Source organism: Nyctibius grandis, chromosome 5 (genome assembly GCF_013368605.1).
Source record: "Nyctibius grandis isolate bNycGra1 chromosome 5, bNycGra1.pri, whole genome shotgun sequence".
Lineage (NCBI taxonomy): Eukaryota > Metazoa > Chordata > Aves > Nyctibiiformes > Nyctibiidae > Nyctibius > Nyctibius grandis.
The window spans coordinates 53,609,807-53,629,612 of NC_090662.1; the positions used below are offsets into that span (position 1 = coordinate 53,609,807).

The following is a 19,806-nucleotide window of genomic DNA, read 5'->3' on the forward strand; positions in this document are numbered from 1 at the left end:
CCTTTTTGCCCAGGTAAGTCCCAGTTTATAACCTTCCCAGTTGTTGTTTTTCTCTCCAGCCCCAGCTTCCCTCTTCACTCGTTCCCTCTTCTTGCACCATCTCCATGCCTCCCTCCTGTTCATCATCCAGCTGCCTCCCATTCCTTTCTCCATTCCCCCCAGCTCCCAGGCCAAACTAAACACTGCAGAGACAAGCTTTCAAGAATATTTTTAAAGGAATAAAGCAACATAGTCTTCCCTTAACTTTCCTTTCAGAAATGGCTTGATCACTTGGTTGCTATTTGTCAAAGCTTTTCACCTCAAGCAGACATCAGCTATGGAAAAGTGCAGCCAAAACTGTTTAAGCTTCACAGTTATGAGCAACTGAATACAAGGAGTCATACCGGGACATGCTGTGCAGCCTTAACACTGTACAGTGCTATCTGCTTCTCCTGAAATCTTATGTATATACAGGTGTAGTGCTTTCATTTAGATTGTTGGCTTGAGAAAATATCCATTAGCTCCATTAATTTTAACTTAGCTTCAGCAAAAAATATTAGCCCTGGTTAAATAAAAAGGGTGGTCAGCTTCAGCTTTTAGCACACAGACTTTGCTAAAAAATGCTTGCTAAAAATTCCACCCTTATGCATGTGGCAGTTATGAGCCATCTGCAAACACGCAGCAGAGCTTGCTTGCCAGTGTTGCGCAGCCCCTCTGCTATCAAATCCTTGCAAAAAAACATGTTAAAAAGTACACATTTAAAGACAGACATTTGACTCAGGTATGTCTAAAAGTTGTATGATTCCACATTTCCAATATAATAATTGTTTGTTTATTGGGTTTCCATTTTGTCTGTATGTAATTTCTTTGTATCTTACCAGGAACCTTCAATTAATTATTGGTAGCTTTAGAAACCCTGAGCCATGCAGGAAAAGAAAAGTATGTATACAGAGAGGTATGTGAAATTCACAGGCTTTCATTAAACAAAGGCCATACATGAAATGCAAAGATCTGCATAGCCATAATGTTTTAAGTATTTCCTTCCAGAAACTTTGTTGAAAAGTAAATACACAAACCCCCACACATGAAAATTGAGTTAATTCTGCTTTTATTTTATTTTCTCTTGAAAAAGTATATTACAGAGAATTTAAAAGAGTTTTCTTATATTTCTCTGTAGTTTTTGTAGGTAATAACTAAAAAAAAAACCATCCTAAGATGCAACATAGACAAAAACATCAACTTGTGAATAATTATTTTGGTTTGTTTCCAAAATAATAGAAAACTAAACTTCATGTGCCTTCATTAAATCAGCTAGGAGGGGAAAACCTCTCAAGTTTCGCTTAATTTTTACTTCTGCTAGTTCATCATGTAAGTTTAGGAGATACTGGTGCTGCTTTCTTTCATTTCAGATTTCAACAGACAAGATGGAAACAGTGCAAGTAAAATGCCAGGAACAGTGAACTCACTTTATAAATAAAAGTCTGAGCATGTACAATATATAAAATACATGAGTTCATACTTGGTCAGATAATATTCTCACACCTGTTCATTCAGGCTTTGGACCAAAGCACTTGCAGAGCTAGTGAATGATATTTGAACAGAGCTGGGTAAAAATAGATCCGTTCTTGTAACATTATCAAAAGGATCTGACCTAACAGGTGACGACATCTTATGGGTAAATCATCTAAATCGGATGTTTCCTCATGTTTTAGGATTGGTTATTATTACTCAGTACGCATAAAATAGCTGACCTCTAGTACAGGACATACTGTATTTATGCATCCTCACCTACTTCTTCAGTCCTGTGTTAAGTGTATGTTGTAGTCCTATACTCCTAGTTTATATTATACACCAAACTTCATTGCAGTTGTTTTATTTGCAAACTAATACAAAAGTACAATCAACATAAGTTAAGTTAAAATATTACTGCAGATTGGTAGACAGCAGTCTTTACGCTGTCTTCTCTTTTTTTGAATGTTATATGTCTTATGCATGTAGCTATATAGGTAGTTAAGGATAGTAATCTTTTCTTTACAGTATTTTTTCTCCCTTTGATAAAAGAAAGATTTGATAAAAAAGAATTGATACAATATCCACTGCATTTTAGCTCTGTGTCTGCTCTGTTACTAAGGTTGCTGTCTGTGAGCCCATCTAGCTTTACCTGCGTGACTGAGGACTGTGCCCCCTCCCCAGAAACACTCACCAGTAAGCAGTTCTGCCCAGCACCCTTGCTGAAGTGGTAATTCAGTGCAACAGAGAAGATTAAACCTACTCTTCACAGTCAGAGTCACCAAGGAAGACAGCTTTGGAAACAACTTAAAACCATGCCACTGGGGATAAAAGCTGCACGTGTTTTTATTAAGCAGGGACGCAGGTGAGGAGCTTGCAAGGGTATACTTATTTCCAATCAGCAGACAGCGAAAGCACCAGTTGCCCTGCTGAGCCACTCTTAATTCATTTTTTATCAGCTTTTGTAGGCACAAGTGAAGTTTAGAGTGACACGCATTAATAAGGCAATTGTGGCAATATGCCTCATTTGCTCAAAACCCATAATCTTCCCTGTTGACTCAGAGTTTACATTTTGTTTCAGCTCACTGCATGTGAGACTTAGCAACCTTGGCGTGAACCTCAAGATTTGTCTGTACACAGAACACAGCATCAGTTTAATTTGAACAGTTTGTCAAGCCAGTAAAAAATCTGCTGGAGCATGGATGACTCAAGAATGACTTCTTTGGATTTCAATGATTCTAGATTTCAGTCAGCATAAGCTTTAGCAAGCCCAGGGCTTTGGTTCTGGGGCACTCACTGAGCCACAGCACACTGCAGAAGGAAGGGTTTATAATTAAAAATCAGTGTTTGGGGAGCTCTTCTCCAGTTTCGGGACACACTTTTTATGTCACTGTTTTTATAGTCTGTACTGTCTGTTTTCCATTTGTTTCTGCAGGAAACGTGGCTTTCTGCTATATTTTTAAATTTTGGCTATTTGTTAATAGGGCAATGAAACAAAGCATTGTTACAAAGCTAAATGTTAACAACTCTCCTGCTCCGTTGCCAGCAGTTGGGACTAAAATAAAACACTTAATGATCATATAAGCAGCTTAGAAACTCCAGTAGAGAAATACATCCGCTCTACTGTACCCCTACGACAACACTCTAATTAACTAGCTAATTAGCTAACATGGTAGCCAACATACCATCTGACTGTGAGATCGCCAGCACAGTATGATTTCTAGCAGTCAAAAGAAGTAGAAAAATATTGATGCCTCTGCAGAGCAAGCATTCAGAAAGGGTTTCCCACAAAAAACCCAAGGAGGAAAAAGTTAAATAAAGAAGAAGAAAAAAAATACCAGGCTTGCCAGAACCATGTAATTAAAACAGACATATCTTCCAACATGGGAGGGATCATTCCTGTTAATTTCTTATTAAAAGTATTGATGTCAAAAGAAAACTGACTCTTTTTTTGTGTACTTCCAGGCAGGAACGCTGCAAGAATATACCTAGAAGAACACACCTGATGATAGAAGTAACTCAGTGCCAGATCCAACACAGTTACCCCTTTAGGCCTTTGGCAACATCCTTGTCCATTTTCATGTCTGTAAAATGAAGATAAATCTAATTCTTCTTTGCCTTACATGGCTACAGAGATTAAGCAGATACCAGATTACTTTACCTTCTACCAGTGTAATGCAGCAAACGGACTCTTTTCCTGGGGGTAGAAAAACTCCTAGAAGGGTCTGGGGCAGAACAAGGTGGAGCACCTACATCAACCTTTCACCCTGCATCTATCACTGCAGGCTCCCCCAGCCAGGGAAGCAAGGCAGTTAAACATTCCCAGTTGCCTCCACTGTGGAGACAAACTGAGTGCCACATGCTGTCCTACCCTTGCGATAAGAAGTAGGGGTGAGACTCATTTTCCTTCTTTACAATTAATACTCCCCACCAGAGAGATCCCAAAGGCTTGCTTAACATATATTAAGTATAAATATATATATAAATAATACATTATTAAAAAATAATCATCAGGATAATGAAGACTCCTATATGACAAAGAGACAGGAGACAAGTCTCTTTTACTGCTTTTCTATTTGCCAGGCTGGTGATGACAGTCACGTTTTAGCTGTTTGGCTTCTAGTAAGAAAGCACTCTGTACAGTAGCATATTCACCTTGCAGATGCCTCACAACAGTTTGCAACAGCAGGTAAATACTAAATATAAAAGCAACTTTACAAATATGGCACCAGGGGAACGGAGAAGTTAAGGAACTCAATTCTGTTTTTTCTGTAAGTTACTGACAAACAAGCTCAGAACAAAGCTTTCCCAAATTCACTTCCAGCCCAAGGTTAAACCAGCAAGCTGCAGGCACCTTCCACAGTATGTATGGGCTCCTCATGGAAGTGCTTTAAACTGTGACAAAGTTAGATGACTCGCATATGGCCACTGAGCCACCTAGTAGCAGGACTTAAAATGCGTATTTTCAGTTCCATACCCTAATAAACCAGGAATGGTCAACAGATCAAGTATCTACCATGTCGGGTGGTAATCCATTTCTCTTTTGAAAGGAAACTCCAAGCAAAGTTTTAGCAGAAACAGACAGGTATTTGTCTTTTGGGAAGTAAAAACTAAAGAAGGAAATGTCTTTCTTTTCCTTCAAATAAAGTGTGGCTTGAAGATTTTTTTTTATTTGCATTGCAGCAACACTAAGTTCCATGCACAAAGCAAAAGGATGAGATTTCTGGGATTTTAGATACCAGTCAATGCCAACTAATTGAAACAACGATGAGACTCTGTGTGCGTGTCCATGTCTGGCTGACCATTTAGCAAAATTTTGCTTACAGAAGGGCCACCAATATTCTGAAAGACAAGAAACGCTGCTCCTGTCTGGGAAACAGGGAGTAGTTCTATGTAGCAATGGGACCTTTGCTTATCTTTTAGCTCTGTGGAGAAAGCAGCATGATCCTTTCCACGTATTAACAGCTGCAACTTTTCACATAAAGAGCTTTTCGTAAGTTTAATTTGAACTTTCGCTATTCTTTTTATTGGTAGAGCATTTAGGAGAAGAGTGGCTTGCTCTTTAGGAACTTGGGTGATCTTCTGTTTTCAGTTTATAACTTTAGAAGATGTGCTACTATACTACAGGCAATCCGAATGTATGCGATAGTTACTGTACATGAAAGTGTCAGTGGTATAACTGGATGGGCACCATGCCAGCCAAACTCATCTGTCAGGCTGTCAACACCTTACTTTTTTTCTGTGGTGACCTATGTGGAAAATTTTCCTACAAACAGCTGTTCAGATCATAGGCAGACAACAGGTTGTCTTAAACCCACTTTCAACTGTGCGTAAAGGTTTGTGAATTTCTAGTTTCAACTGCAAGATAAGCAAGAACAGAATGTTCTTTTGATTTACATTTATGATTTGTTTTACATTTTTCTATTTGCAGAAATTCTTCTGGACCTCCTAGCTCCGTCACCAAAAAAGACTTTTAGTTCACTGACCTTTTCCATCTGACGAAAAAGAAATTGAGATGTGAATCCTGCAGATAGAACTGAATTCTCTTCCCTTCTTGTCCTTTTTTTTTTCTTAAGGGTTTCATCAGCAGATGTGAAAAGATGGCCCAGCATTATGTGACAAAAGCTCAGCAATGCATACTATCAATGTGATGAAGACTTGTATTTCACAAAACTGAAGTGCTGTTTTATTATGTAAAGCAGTGTCTTTTCCAACAGCACTGAAAAGAAACATTCTGAAAGTGCCAGAGGGACTTAGGACTCTAATCCTTTGGACTTTCAAGGAGACTGAGGCCTTAGCCTACAGGCCAGATAGTTTAAACATTCCCTAACTCCTTTGCATAATATTTCCTTCTGGACAAATCTAGGCTTTGAGAGGTGCCAAAAGAAATAACTGATTGACAGCTGTAGGTAGAACTTAGACGTTCTGAATAAAGCCCTAGATGGCCAAGAGTAGAATTCATCGTGCTGGATTAGACGTCTGAAGAAAAGACCTGAGCTGGTCAGCGATGACACAGTTGACCTGTTCTGGGCCTCACCTTTAGGATGAAATAAAACACCCTACAAAGTAGCCACTTCTCTTCCCTGAATTCAGAGGTAGCTCATTTCTAGATATCAACACTTCATTAAACAAATCCCTCTTTCAACTCAATTTTGGAAATAGGATTTAAGTCCCTAAATCTTTTTGAGAATTCATCCTGTAATTTTTTTGTAGTCTAATATAGACTCTTAACACCATATATAGCTAAGCTGGCATATGAGCAATTTTAATCAAAGCAACACCTCGATGCCATTCAGTAGTGTGTCCTTAGTTCTCCAAATCTTCACCAGAATTATCATTCCTGCTTTACAGAGGTGAAAGCAGAGGCAGATATATTCTTTGCACTATCTGGCAGTAATATTCTGATATCTGGCTGATGAAAAAAAAGAACTCTTCTGGGGGCAATTTAGAGCAGTGTCTTAACTTAGCCATATTTAATCACATTTTGGAAGAATGTATTGATTGTGGAATTAACTGTGCATGCAGAGAGCCTTGGGAGACTACTGCGTTCCGCTTAACAGAGCTCTAGCAGCCCTCAAGTTAAGATTGCATCACATTCGGATGTTTGACTGATCTTTATTAACTTTTTCCTTCAAATGTGACATTTATTTTTCCTCAAAGAGAAAACCTCTTCATTCTCTTTTTCATGCACAAAGATTATAAAACATTTTTAAAGAACAAGAAGAACATTCAGTAATTCATACTGCTTACTTTTCCTTGCCATTGCATGTGATTCCCATGACTGTACTTGATAACAGTATTTCCAGCGCACAGAACGTTCCTTTGCAAAACGTGGGGGCTGGTTTTATTTGTTTATCTTTTCCTTTACACATTGCCAGAATGTCAACTCTGACATTCTGCATTTTTGCTGAAATTCTTCTTTGTGGTCTCAGAATTATGGATTACAAGCTTAGTCAGAGCTATAATTGAGGGTGAAGTTAATCAAATACAAATGTTTATAAACTGGAGTTTTAAATGCTACAAACAAAAATTTTTTCCACTTCTCTTCAGAGCTCATTCTGTTCTGTATAAACTTATTTCTATGGCTTATTCTTCAGCTATCGAAAGCTTTTCTGAGTCTTCTTGATGTAAAGGTGTAGGCCAATGCTAGTGGAAAGAAGGTTCAGTTCTGGGTGATTTCAAGAAGTCTGCCTAGGTTTCAATTCTCCCGAGTACATGATGGGGATGATAATGCTCTCCAGAGGGTCCCTTTCATTCTTTTCCATACTGATTGCACAGAAAACCACTATCAAAAGGATTGGTCTCAACAGATACAATGGTGTGAAATCAATTAGAAAAGCTATTGTTTCAGCATGAACTGATGTTCATATCAGAAAAAAAACACAGCTCCATGAAGGGGGTGAGAATAGTGCAACCAGAAAGACCAAACCAGCTACTCATCTTACATGTGGGCCAGAGAGATGAAACCAGGGGAATATTAAAGAAATGCAGTCAATATACTAGAATAACTGACACTGCTTGAATCAATTAATAGCGGCCCTCAGTTCTGTCACTATCTTGTTCAAAAAGTCCTAGAGAGTATAATTTTCCCAAAGGTCTAGTCTAAGGAATAAAAAGAACACATAACATCCCTATCACAAGAAATCTATTGTTTAGATCGAAAGTAAAATTGTCACTTGCTGTTCAAACAAAAGAAGACCAACTTCTGGCTGCTTCTGCAACAGTTTTGCTGCTCAAAATTGCTATGAGTGCAAAACGCAGCTCTGCATATGTATACAATACATCTATTTAAAGGCCAAGAAAACTTCAATACAGGATATTTCATTATAATGAATTTTTAATCACAGGCACCTATAAGCAGTTTCATATTTGTATACCTTGTATTTATAGAATTGGCCAAGTGGTGGACAACACTAAATAAACAAAAAATTCCTTTCAAGTTCACCCAGAACATTTTACTTAGGCTAAAAATAGGATTTCATTTCATCTCTAGGTTGACAGACTTTCTACTAAAATAATAAAAGAGAATGAAAATGCCATTTCAAAACCCAAATTTTAAAATTATAAAGTTACAAAATGCAATATGCTGACTTTCCATGTTTTTCCTTTTATTATGGATAAATCTCTGAGTACATGACCTAAAAATTATTAGTTTCACTCCTCCTAAAACTGCATTTTTTAGGCAGTTTTGCTATTCACAAAAAATAGTCATCAGTTTGATGTTTACACTACCATTCAGAACATAATAATTGTTTCTTAGAAGCATTCAAAACTCTGGAGTGTCATGATACCACTTACCAAAGTATATGGACTTTCTTAATATTCCTGTCTCTTTAAGCAAACAAATACAGTTATTCACATTTACAAAGATACCCTGGCTATAAAATCCCAGCACTTGTATTTAATGGTGTTAGGTGTGCAACAAAGCTCCCCAGTTAACACAGAGAGGTATAGCTAAATGAGATGGAGCAGCTGCCTTAAGAAGTTCCCATCCTTTCTCCCAGCTACCAAACGCTGTTCCTGCACTGCAGCTCACGTCCCAGCAGGTGTATCGACACGGCTGTTGTGGGGCATTTCTGTAAACTGGATCACTCAACTGGTAGAGGGTAAAAATAATTCTGTAACTATTTTCCTTATTTTCCTTTATCCAAAGCAAGCAAATTAAGGAAGATGTCATCTCTGCTAGGAAGGAAAGTTAGTGGGGAGAGGTAAGATCTTTCATTAGACTAAGTGCTGCTCCGAAGGAAAGCAGATAAGTTTTCAGGGACATAAATCTTTCTACAGGCCCAAAACAGAAGTAGCAAACTTAAGCTAACTAATTTTGGAGACAGTCTCTCTGAATTTTTCTCAGTTACATTAACCTACTTGATAATATCAGAGAGAAAAGTAATGGAAACAAGCAGATTAGATGAGGAATACAGCCAGGCGAGTGATGATAGGACAGAGTGGGGGGAGATGAAAGACAAGTGATGCTTCTGTTCAAAGAAGGGAGCATTTACTGTGGTTGTTGTAGAAACGTGTGTATTAGTTTTGCATTTCTTGTTTCGACAGTTTGGCTCCACTAGTGATACACAGGGATTGTGGGAACATTGTTTCTGATTATGAGTTTGGTGAGGCTGGGGTGAGATGGGAGTTATTTGGTGCCTTGCAGTGAGTGGGTTGGGGAGATTTTCTTTCAAATTGTGATCTTTTGATAAGCAATCTAGTATAACTGGAAAGAGAATAATTAAGGCCCAAACACATCAGTCAAGAGTTTATCAGCTAAGCCACAAAACAAATACACTCTTAGCCTTTAGTAAAACAACGTGATTCACCGCCTGATAAAATTAGTCAATTACCTTGTGTTTGTTGCTACAAAGGGGCACATCTGTGATTACCACCTTTCAGCAGATCTGCAGAAGCTTGTCCCTGGTCTCCTGTTTCTGACTCCTTACAAGAACCAAACACCTGGACAGAGACAGGCCCATAGACAAAAAGTGAACAAGATTAAAAAAAAGTGACAGCAAGACCGCTGTCACTCACATGTGTCGTTTACTTAAGGATAATAACTTCAGTGCAGATTTTCATGGGGAAAAAAATCAAGTATTGACTTTTGATACACCTTCAGCCAGACTCCAGAACAGTGCTGGCTCACTGGCATGACGACACGTGTGTTCCAGTTCAGGCTGCCAAATTCATATGAGCTGATCTTTCAAATACACAGAGGATCTCTTGTATTGGGAAAAAAAAATACTGTTTTAGTATGCTAGGCTAATTCAGGCAGGCTTTTGCGGAATGCTGTGGAAATAATTGAATAGTCCTTGTGCTTGTTTGCAGTACTAATTGCACAAATGTTTATGCATAACAGACAATATGTTCAGTGTTTTCAATATCTAAGAACTATGTTAAGAATAAACACTAATGACTTATTTTGCAAGACACATAATCTGTTTGTCTATGTGACTCAGTATATCTAAAGAGGAGATTTTGATTATTTTAATACAGTCTTGTGGTGGCTATTGTTGACTTTCCAATAAGCAAATGGACAGTCCAACAGCTAAATACTTGAAGAGGTTCCATACTTAAATATCTCCAAGAGCTGTAATTTTCCAAATCCATCAGATACTACAGGGTTAAGGTACATAATAATCCAAGAGATATGATGGTCAAAGAACTATCTTACTTTGTTAACATGTAGAGAAGCAGCTGGAAAAATAATGATGTATTGTCAACCTGAACTTATACTTGGTCAATGCAAAATAAAACCCTTACAAATGTTAAGAAAACATAAATTCCAAGTACTTCTGTAGTTAAACTTCTTTCCTGTGAACCTCCCACACCTCCACCAAAGCAAACAAATAACAAAAGCAGATGCAATATATAACTATTTTACAATTTTTTTTTTTTTTTAAAAAATCACATCTCTTCAGAAGACATTTCAAATTAATGCCGACTTTCCAAAAACTTAGAATTCTTACAGGTAGACAAAATTACAGCCATGCTATCTCCTCTTTCTACCTCCAGCCTATAAGCCAACATCCCATACCCAAGATCATCACAGCCTACCTTAACACCCAGAAAAATGAAAATAGCTGCCTAACTTTTCACTCAAACATAGTAATATCTGACATAGTAGGAAAAAAATACCATGTGTGTATTATTTCTTCACATCTATCCCAAAAGAAGTACTTGTAAAGAATTAGTATACTATAGGAAACGTTATGTATTATGCTTTTATTAAAAGCAGATAATGAGTTAAGGATTGTTCAGTGAAATTTTTAGCAAAGTTTTACTAACAAGGCTTTACATAGTTTCTTCACTTAAATAAAAAATATAGTACAAGCATAACCATCAATGAAATTATAGCATGAAATAGTGTGGGAGTATCCATAAACTTGAAATTGTTTGTCTTGTTCTTTGAATTTTAATTGCTTTACAGCATAATGTCTACAATGCTGGGGTTTTTGGTGCAGTGGTACTATCCCTTGCAAAACTGCAGCCTATGTGCTCAAGCCATGGAAAAGTAATGTCAGTATTACTTAAACCTGCTCTTGTTCCTTGCTAAAGTTTAACCCAGTGTATCATCATTTAGGAGAAAAGCCTCTTCAGCGCCTAACTAAACAACAGTGAGTTTTAAGAAAAATACCATAACTTTCAATTTGAGGCTGCATTTTTACCCGCTTTGTGAGAGCTAGGCTATTTCATCTAGGCTATTTCTTCAGCTGCACTACGGATTTGTATGTAAATCGTTATACAAAAGTACAAGATTTGAGTAATTATTAGGCAGAAAACGGGAGGCTGCACCCATCCACACTCAGCACACAGAAGTTTCAAATCCTCTCAAAAAAGGGTGTTTTTCCCTCACACTACAGGAAGTTCAGCAATCAGCATGCTGTTGGTAGCAGCTGTCATGTTAACTGGGAATTTTAAAATTAGACTAGATGGAAAAAAACCCCTTGAGGTAGAGAAGATATCTTGAAATTGCAAGGAGATGTGGACTCTGTGATCTATCCAATGTAAATGATTGAAGGGACCTACAATTAACAATGAGAGCACTGCAAAGGATTTGAATGTTCTATTGCTGTGAGACGTCACAGACACCGAGTATTAATCATGACTTTTTAAATTCTTCTGTCATCAGTGACCCATTCAAGTGTCACTGAGGAGGGCATCTCTGAGGGTGTCCTCACCCTCGTCATGTGCTCAGGCTCTCACAGAATTGCACTGGCATGATTTCCTTCCTACAGCAAAGTTCAATTTGTTTTTCCAAGCTGCCTCTTCTCAGTTTGCAGTAACTGACAAGCCTTGCCCTGGGTAATTTTGTTCACTGCATATGCTCTCTCCAGGACACTTTTCACTAGGAATCTTTCCAAGGATGTGTCACCTGAGTTTGCCTTGTGTTCGGATCTTAGGTAACTATTAAAATCACACCACCACAGCTTCTTCTTCCTGTATGTAATTAATGAAAGTTGTGCACCGTATCAGAGTCCTGTCAATTCAGAAGGAAAGTGAATCTGATCAACAACAAGGTAACCATAAAGCAGCATTCTCTTCAGGGCTATAAAAGGGTCATTAGGAGCAAGATGATCAATGCTTTTAACTAAGCAAGGAGAAAGAGTTTAAACAATCAGTATGACTGGAGTGCCACTTTCAAACCCACACAGGCAAACTGGTACAAGACTTCTCCATGGATATCAGTGAGTGATTCAAACCTGCCTCAAAGAGGAAGATGTAAAATGCAGGATTGCACCTTCCCACAAAACTGTATTGTTCTAATAAACTAAGTTGGTTTTAAACTGCACCTTTCATTTAAAGGGTAGTTCTATTCACATTTTCACCCACAACCAAACCAATAGAAGAGTTTTCTGATGTCCTTTATCCTTGGCCAACTGTTTTTCTTCTTATTTGTGCTGTGCAACTACCTATGTAGCACTGTTGTTTAACACAATATCAACTGAACTGTCAGAACTTAAAATAAGGAATGGGAATGGCTTTTCAGCCTCAATCATTTCACTGATCAATTTACAGTCAGCCTCACACAGACTCCAACAGCACAATTGAAAAAAAAAAGAGTGAACAGCAGCACAAGAACAGGAACAAGTGGTTCCCCGTTTAGATGAGAGCTGAAGGTAGATAAAGAAGTTACTTTTCTAGTTCTCTGGCTGTAGGCTGATGACAAAAGAGCTTCAGTGGCACAACTGGGCAAACACAGCTGTTCCCTCCTGCCCCTCTTCTGTTGTGCCAGTGAAACTCTGTGGGGTTACACTGAGCAGCAGATCAAAGAGCTGATCTGCATTAGGTGTAATGCCTTCACTCTGGCAGGGTTTTTAGCACCACCAGGAAGGCTGGGCACTCCCCATAAAGCTGTGTTTCCATCAACAACCCTGTCCCGTCAAATCAATGTACTTTTATGCAAACTGTGGCTGGTCACATTTCAGCGTTTGTCTTTAATGTGCATTGCAGATAATCAGAAATTAGTATTACAGTAAACATAGCTAACTGAGGAATGGTATCCTCTATCGACAAAACAAGTTTAATGTCTCCTGTAGACATATCCAGTCTTTAGCTGCTTCATGAAACCACCGATACAAATCCTGATCATAAATGGGCTCTGGTCATGTCAGAGGTGGTAGTGAGCTTATTTAGACTCTGTCCTTGAGAATCAGATTAAGGCTACATGTTCGCTATGAGCAGCATTGAGCAGACATAAGCTAGCCATGGCATTTTAGTTATTAGCTTAAACTGGTGTTTGTTAACCTCAGTTTAATGCTTTCATCTTACTGACAATCTGCTATGTCTCCAGGACTGAAAAAGTCCTAGTTACATCCGCACACTCCTAGTTCAGTTCAGTGCACTGTGGGTAGTTTGCTTCCCCTAATTAAACAGCCATCTCTGTAATGGGAAAGAAATAAAGTTTGCTGAAGTACTATGAATTTAAATCATGCAGCTTGTCCACTGGTGGTGGTCCCTAGGGGGCAAAGACAGATCATCAAAGCTAGAAGGACAAGATCTACATGCAGAACGTGTGCAGCTGAAAGCCAGCAAGGGCTGTCTGGCCACCAGTCTGTGATGTTATCTGGAATTTGGTATTGAAAACAGAAATGAATTATTTTCTAGGCAATGATAAGATAGGGAATCACTCTGCAAGCAAATCTAAATTTTATCTTTCCATTGATTATCTTTGTTTTTAAAGGGGAAAAATCTCCATTTACTTTACAATCTCCATTTGTTATTTCATACTTAGCTCTACATTTCATTCAAACTCCTACAGCTAGTTCCAAATACAGCACTTCAGGTTCTAAGCACCGTCTCTTCTCCAAACCCTTTATCTCCTGATTTTTACACTCTGATACAGAAAGACAAGGGCTGCCCTTCTGTCTCATGCTGACACCTCAGTTTCATGATACAGGGGATTTTGGCAATGGAATTCTTCTCTACCCTCTCTGCCAGTCACTTGTTTTACTCAGCGCTGAAGCTCTCTCTTACCCCACATGCAATGACACAATTATTTGCACAGGGTTTCCAGAGGTGCACTAAGCTAAACTAATAGCTCCCTGAAACTATGAGCAGGAGGTCATGCTTCTGCTGTTTAACTCCTACTAGCTCTACTACTCACCAGACACTCCTTTGAGCTAATTTAATGTGATAAAATGGCAAGGTATAAACCAGTGTTGGATAGCTTTCTGCTGCTCTATCTAGTGAGCTAAATCAGCTCACAGAAGGGTGTGACAAATATTGAAACCATTGTCCAGGATGCGGAGAGAAACAGTGCAAAGCACAGCTCAGCTCAGGGAAGAAGTGCAAAACCTCCCCTCTTCCACAGAAGTAAGCCGGTACCTTTTCCTGCCCCCTTTTTGTTTGCATTATTTTTAACCTTGTCTGATTCCCTGATCCAGTTCACAATCCCCAAACAGTTGTGTCAACAACTGAGTGAGTGACAGTCTGAGTGTAGAATTTCTTCAGTTAGTTTCTCTCTAAAGGCCACATGTTATCTGAGCAGTATTTTGTTTCAGACATGTCTGTTTGTTAGGTTCATTTAAGTAAGACCATGCGTGGAGGTGTTACCAGGCATGAAAGATGAAAATCTGGTGCATTCAGCTTTTATCCACGTTCTGTTAGTCCACTGCATTCTCTGCTCTACCAGGGCAGGAAAAATAACATTATGTATGATGGGCAGCTATGGTATATTCCACAACCACCACTGTTCTCATGTTCATCTTCTTACTTATCAGGTTTAGTCTCTACATAAACTAGAGATACGCTTGCATTCCTTATTATTAATTAGCATTCCTAATAAATTTTCACAGCTACTCTCTATAGATGTAAAAGATTTGCACTAAAGCTGCTATGACAATTCAGAGTTTATCTCACAAATCATTCCAGAATAACACAAATCTGAACAGCAAGAAAGGCCATAATTTATCAATAAACTGGTTCCTATACTTGTTTAAGAGCTAATTAGCTTCAGTGACACATTTCAGAAAAGCACTTTCAACTATCAGAAAGTTACATAGTGATAGACTGCACTTCATAAATAACAAGGTAAGATTAATACCTTCATTTGATGGATCGTCAAGGCTACAGAAAAATAATAGGGGTACATTTACCTGACTAGGATCTTCTGTGACAACAAGAGTTCAGAAGAGGAAGCTTCAGCCAAAGTACAGTTCAGTTTGGGTGGCCACTCAACTGACATTTAGGAAAATGCCTCAAAGATCAGCCATCAGGACCCCAGCTGTACATTCTGCAAAACCTTTCTCTCCACTAGATTTACCAACCCCGTGGGCTGGCTAGACAAAAAGATCATAACTTTACACTGACATGTAATTAAATAGTAGAGTCCTGTTTCCAAATGCACCAAAGAGTTTCTTTGGTGCATTTTACCTCATCAGAAAACCTGCCCAATGTTAGCAGAAATTTCAGGTTAGTCTGGGAAACACTGAGCACTTGCATTTCCCAAGGAGTGAAACCAAGGTCAACCCACCACAACTAGATACATACAGAAGAAGCCATATCCTCTCAAAAATCTCAGAGTACTAAAAGATCATTAGATCTTTCTAATACAAAGCCAGTAATTTCATTCCTTTGAAGTATTCCCACTTAAATTTTTATTGCCACAACTGTAAAGATCTATGTGAGATTAATGTGGATATAGTTTTTGAAAAGAATAACTAACGGCCTGAGCCTGAGATTGGCGAGTAGCGCGCCAAAGTTTCATCTAGGTTCTATTGCTACATTTCTCCCATTTAATTTTCTGTGACCCATAAAACATAAGTATACTTGGATCCACAGCTAGTCTAAATCAGCTGACAAGTCTGGCCCAGTACCTATCTAACAGAGATACTGTACATTCAAGTGATCCTTTGTAATGCAAGCCGAGGACTGGTAATACGGAGTGGTTTGGCTACATACAAATTCTCAAGCAAGTCTGACCGCTACAAAAAACTCAGAAAAAGGCTAGTAAAAAGTTTGAGAAATAAACTGAAAAATCTGAGAAGTAGCAGTGTACACAGAGTCTGAGGAAGATTTCCAGTCATCCCCATCTCTGACTGCCCAGCTCAGAGGGCACAGTGGCAGCTGAGGTGCAGCTGTCACTTGACACAGTGATCAAAATGCAGATTGATTATCAGACCTTATGTGACACTTACACTTCATCCTTTCAGTATTTCACTGATTTTAATGCTCATGTATGTGGGATTTCTGAGAAGATGAGAAAATTATCGGATATTGATTCAAATTGGGATATATATGGCTATATGCTTCCAGCACTGCTTTATCTTTCAGGGGGCAGTGCTGATCCTCCCCATTCCTGTCTTTATCCCATCCCTGCTTTGCCCCCTTTAAGCAATAAAGCCGGTCCAATAAGCCTCCTTTCTGCTAAGCACTTCTGTGAACTTTTTAATCAGACTTGCAAACGTTGCTAAACATGATCCTCAGCTCTCACAAGACTTTTCCTCACTAAATTACTGCCATTCAGCCAGCTGACTTGTTCTTCAGCAGAACTGTAATACAGCCATAGTAGCCAGTGATCTTGAGAAAACAGCAGCAAACCATTTCTCCAAGCAGTGTAAAATTCTCAGTTGCAGCTACCCAGACAAAAAAAAAAAAGAGCACGACCATGAGGATATAGCTAACAAGCAGACAAACGTCCACATAATAACTGCAAGGCATGGTATCTAGAAGAAAGAAAAGAAGCATGCCTTAGGTCAGACATCTATATGTCTAACAGATCAGGAAGCAAGAAAGCATTTTATACTATTTAGCCCAGACTAGAAAAGAACAACCCTAACAGCATATTTGCTATTTTCCACACTTTCATTCTAGAAACAGCATCCAGTGGGATGATGGAGTTTAAAAAGTGTGGATGTTGTTCTCTAATACTTCCATTTACAGTATTCTAGGGCTGGCAAGCACAATGTACAGAGGGAAGAGCAGAGGCTGGATACCATAAAAGTTTAAGAGTTTACAGTTTTTTCCCTTCCTGTAGTTTAAAAAGAAACACAGGAGACTGGGGTTTTTGTTGTTGTTGTCTATCCACAAACCCCATTTACTTATCACATAATGCAATATCTCTGTGGTAACTCCAGAGAAAATTCATAGTTGTTCTTCGTGTAAATATGTTTGTTTTCTTTGGTTTATGTAGCCACTGAAAAGAACCAGGCATGTATTGGATCTGTTTATCTAATTGCCATTGAAGGATTAGCAATCATACACGCAAAGGTTGTCATACTTTTTTAGCATAGGCTTCGGTTTTGCTTTGTCAGAGATTTGCAAAACTCTTGTCAAAATCATGTTACTCCTGCTTTGACTGGATATAATGATGTTTTCACAAGGGCAAAGTTTAGATAGACAAAGAGATAAAAATATAAGGTCACTTCAGTGAGGCAATCTGAGCTGGAATGTACATTGTGAATGAACAAATGTGTAGACTTTGTACAAGGCTTTCTTCTCAGCCCTGCGCAGCCCTTCCGACAGAGAATATCAGCCTGGTGACTGAAGCACAGACCACAGAGTCAGCTTTTATTCTTGGCTTGGGTACAGATTTGTTGTGTGACCTTGATCAAGTAGTTTAACATCTGCATTTCCTTACTTGTAAACAAGAATAATCACTATCCCCTACCTCATAGGTTTAATTCATGAATACTTGTAAAGAGCCTTGAGATTCTTGGGTGAATGTTGCTATAGAAACAAGAAGCACAACTACAATACAATCGTGCATGATACTTTTATGACCCCAGTCACTGTAGTACTCAAGTTCTTCAGCCTTTCATTTTAATACGCAGTGGTACCATCATTAAGAGTGAAATAGCAGTAATGTCCTATTTTATCCATTTTTGAAGATGGGGAATTGAAGTACAGACATTACACACCTACACAATGTTTTGAACTCAAAACTATGCTTTGGTTTAACTTTCAAATTCAGTCACGTACATGAGGTAGATATAGGGGAGACTGAGGAAAAAATCTCAGACCTACACTCCCCTTAACACGGGTCCAAGTGTACACATGTACAGACCATACAGGCAGGGTGACCATGCTGCACTTAGCTGGCCATCAACATTTACCCCATCTGCCCATCTTGCAAGAAAGCTGCTAAGAGCTTCTTAAGAGAGTTCAGACATCATACACTGCAAAAGGAGATGATGGGATTTTTAGACAGCCTAGGAGACCCACACACACTTAACAAAAGGTATCTAGTCGGTAATGACACGGCTTCACAGGAATGGGTGAGGGATCAAACCAACATTAGGTTTCTCAGTAGTCCAGCCCACTCAGGCACAGTATAGGCACAAATGTGGAGACTTCCCACTCTGCTTAAGTCAGTGACATAATCCACGTTGACACGAGTCAGTGAAGGTTCAGTAGCTAAACGACCAACTCAGAATCAAAGAAGGAAACCTGCAGTAGGTGTCCTACATCTCAGATCAGTCCTCTGCCTGACCAGTCCATCCGTCTCCTGACCATGTGGAACTGCCAGTGATGTCACTGCGAGTGCTGTACATTCAGAAGAAACCAGAAAAACTGAGATCATCATGATCCAAGGATACACTTCTGCATAGTGCAGGTGCTTGTACATGCCATTCGTGCATCAAAGTCAGTCTGTGCAGCAACCATGGAACTCATTTTGTTTCAGAAACATGTATTAAATAGCTGGAAATGACAGCAAATGGAGTTATTGCTTGTTGCTGTTCCTCAAAATTGAATACTGTTTGAACTATAAAAAGTTTTAATTAATCCTTGCGAATTAACACATGCATTTTAATGTCATACTTGTTTTTATATGTTGACATTTGTGATAAGATTTCTATTAATAAAGTTTGTTTACTGACAAGCTTTTGCTGCTCTTTCTACAGTCACTAACACTGCAGGCAGCCAGTTTAATCATAACACTGCTAGTTGTGAAGTGGTGAAGTATCTACGCTCTAAGCCTGCTTTAGGATCTACTAATATGGTATGGGGTTAAATCATCATATGGCTTAATTTATTGGCATAAAAGCCAGTATAGAATTCATGGGGTGAAAGAGTGTTTAAGTGTGAAAGAATTTATACAGTGAATCATTTCAATTGATGCAGATTCAGCCACTCACTGTCAAGATGCACAAGACTGCATCTGCTACAACAGGAGTCAAGTTTGAAGCAACAGCCTCTGTCATTAGGTTGTACCACAGTCGGCAAGTGTTCCCTATAGCTGAGAAACAGTTTCTAAATCAAGATCATCATAAAGTACAAGATTCTGAAGTTAAACCTTGTCACATGCCTAGATACTCTCCTATGACTGCGAAAAAGTAATTTTAAAAAAAAATAATATACTATATTTTCTTACAATATTTATAGAAAAGTTTTGAATTTTTTTTTTTTTTTAAAAAAGCAACTGTGGATTGAGCCTCTTACATAAAGCCTTCACAAATATTTTTTTCTACAGTGCTGTAACACAAGCATTTGACCTAATGCTCCTTTTTCTTAGATCAGACCAACAAAACCTTGGCAGCAGTTTCTGGACACTAGTATAAACAGCTGGGCTCCCTGTGGGCCCAAAGATACACTTTTAAAAAAAAAAAAAAAGAGTCCATTGTAGACAATTTTCTTCCAGACCCTCATCAAAATGTTCATCCTGAATATCCCACTGATGACAGAGAGTCTGTATACATTAGATGGGCCTTATAAAAAGGCCTTTCTGGAGGCCCATCTTAGTTTGCTAAGGCCAGCTCTTAGTATTATTTTGTCTGTCTGCCAGCACTAAGGTTTGCACAAAATGATGACCTTCAGTACCTTTGCTAAGGAACAGTGCAAATGACATGTTAGCAGCCAACCCCTGCTGATTAGCACGAGACTTCAGCG

At 38.7% G+C, this 19,806-nt stretch overlaps 1 long non-coding RNA gene across 2 annotated transcripts in view; it reads right to left on the minus strand.

Annotated features, from left to right (window-relative positions):
* The window catches only part of LOC137663470 (uncharacterized), a 111,932-nt gene that overhangs the window by 48,245 nt on the left and 43,881 nt on the right, over nt 1–19,806 (minus strand). The window lies entirely within an intron of this gene.